The sequence below is a fragment of the Zingiber officinale genome, chromosome 6B, assembly GCF_018446385.1.
Source record: "Zingiber officinale cultivar Zhangliang chromosome 6B, Zo_v1.1, whole genome shotgun sequence".
Classification (NCBI taxonomy): domain Eukaryota; kingdom Viridiplantae; phylum Streptophyta; class Magnoliopsida; order Zingiberales; family Zingiberaceae; genus Zingiber; species Zingiber officinale.
In genome coordinates this window covers 95,574,408-95,577,188 of record NC_055996.1, presented here as the reverse complement: position 1 = coordinate 95,577,188, position 2,781 = coordinate 95,574,408, and the positions used below count along the sequence as shown (strand labels likewise).

At 36.9% G+C, this 2,781-nt stretch overlaps 1 pseudogene; it reads left to right on the top strand.

The window, feature by feature from the left end:
• Positions 1–1,074: 1,074 nt before the first annotated feature.
• LOC121993516 lies at positions 1,075–1,217 on the top strand (annotated as a pseudogene).
• The last annotated feature ends 1,564 nt before the right edge of the window (positions 1,218–2,781 follow it).

The following is a 2,781-nucleotide window of genomic DNA, read 5'->3' as shown; positions in this document are numbered from 1 at the left end:
CTATCTCGAGCTTCTTCTAGTCATACCCGGGCAGGACAAAAGGTACTAAACGACAACAAGGTCAGGGAATCACAACTTCTTGTCAGAGAATAACTGCTGTATGTCATGGAATATTCCAAGAGTCGGCTATCACCTACGAGTGGAACCTTCTTCCACCCCATAAAAGGGTGTCACGTGTCCTCCATCACTCGACAAGTCCTGACACCCGACATTCTCTAACATTGCTCAGGCTCTAGAAGTATGCACGATCATATAAAAAGGGAGGTCCTCTTCCTTGCATAGGTACGCTCTCTCACACATTCACACTTGTCTTCTACTTTTCTTTCTCCTTCGTACACTGTTCTTCTCGGGAAAAAGTATCTGGCTTGAGCGTCGAAGGGCTTGCTCCGGGGACTTTTTCCTTGGTTTCTGGCCTCTAACGTTCTGTGTGCTTGTCTGAGAGTGCGCAGAGCTCAAGTATGGCCGGCTCAGTCACCGTTGTCCGTCAGCACCATGTGGAGGTCCATTCTTGTGGCGCATACGAGAAGGGTGTGACAGTCGCCTCTCCATCAACACCAGCAACAGCTCATCCGACCTTCGTCTAACTCAGATTCCGGATAGGATCATTAGGTATTTGCGGTTCAATCTCCAGTTATAGTGAATTTATAATAAATTTTTCTCTAAATGGGAGGCTCAACTAAAGTATGTTGGACTTCTTGGTTGTCCGCTGCGAGTGCTTTCTATTTAACCTAGTGGCTGATGAAAAATTTTCATAGGACCGAAACGATCATCCTTAAGACTAACTATATATATATATATATATATATATATATATATATATATATATATATATATATATATATCGACTCTTTATTATCTAATTTTGGTAAAGTCTGAAATGAAATTCTATTAATATCTTTTATTTTTTTTACACTGAAAATAATTTTAATTTAAGATTTATTAATAATTTTTTCTGATTATTTTATATAAAAAATATACAATGTCATATTTCTCTTTACTACCACATCTTATGATTGACAATATCGTAACTAGAAAAGATTTTATAAATACCTTGGGTCCACGACGTTTAAAAACATACTTTTCTTGACTTTTTAGCTAAGATCAAGTGTAATATTAAATTAATTTTTTACGATGGAAGTTCATTACAATAACATGTTGCTAGAGTTTTTGAGTATTATCCTTTCGTTGTACTACTGCATGGGATTAGTGCACCTTTACCAAGTTTGATTTATAGGCCTAGGATACTAATTTATATATATTCATGTATTATATTACACATCCAACGCGTGCGTGTGATGACTATATATATATTATATAAAAGGTGATGTTGACTCTATGTCCATTTCCCATATATGCACCTGAGGAGAGTAATCCGACCTCACGAGTCATCCGAGTTGGTAAGTAGTGGTTCGTTTGCCACTTGAGAACGCGGGGTCGAACCACGGGACTGTCGGGACATAATTTTTCGGACTCTGTGCATCTCACCCCACCCACTACTTGCCTGCTTGGCTGTCATGATTTACTTCCCTCGTGATGGCCTGGAGTCGGGTGCGGTCAGGACACTGTAAATGAGTAATTTCACCTTTTGTCACATGACGAGAGTAACCCACGTATGTTGACTGCCAAACCCCTTAGGCATGCGTAAGGTGCACCTAGGTTGGTTGGGAAATGGAATATATATATATATATATATATATATATATATATATATATAAAAAGATTTTTTTTTTTTTGCCTGTACATTCATTTATAGGCGACCTGTGACATTTAGTGATATTTAAAAAAAAACACTTCTTTAACCTAAATATTAAATTTTAAATTCTAAATTTTAAAAAAAATTACACACTAAATATTAATGTACAAGATAACTTATATATTGGCTGTTAAATTGAATCGGTCATTAAATTGTGAACCCTTATGTGAACTAAGTTATAAATCGTCGATGACTCGAAGAGGTGAACCGTTGATTGCTTGTAAAGGTGAACCGATCTCGATAAACCACGTCTCTGGTTTGGTACATAACATGTGCTGATTAATACAAACTTGTCACGGGCGCCGAAATGCAGCCATGGAAAGCACCAAACAACATGCAGAATATGAGCATGCTTTGTCAGCCTCCCATTTCCATTTCTATTTACAATTTTACATTTACATTTACATTTCCGTTTCCTTCGGCAATCAAATGACTTTTTTTTTTCTTGATTGCTTGTCTCTGAATTCCATGCTTCAACGTTTTTAAATGTAGAGGAGGCCCACCGGCCACCGCCTATGCCTCTGCCCATGCCGTGATTGAAGCTTCAATCTCACTCCATTCTCCATTTATTTTCTGCCTTTGCCCCCATTCATTTCTTTCAGGTCTAATTTAATTTATGCTTTCGGCCAGTTACGTCCAACACTTTCTTTTTTTTGTCTTTCTTCATAATGATCGAATTAATCGACCTAAACTCTTGCTGCATCTGCTAACGAATAATGAAGGTTGTTGATTGAATAGATAGAACTAAGGATCAGTTTATAAAACCGAGTACAAAGTTAAGATATATTCAAATGTTAATAAATCTATAAATACATACCATACTCAATTAATGAATACTGCAATAATCATAGATAATTTAACGAATACCGCAATAGTAATAGATGATATAAGTATACGTGATAGACTTTGGAAAAACTTTGCCTGGACCCACGTACACTGGAGACATACCAATTTTGGTTTCTGTACATTTTTGTGTCTTCGTCGATCAGTTTCACAACGATATATATTGGTGTCACATGCATTGTCTC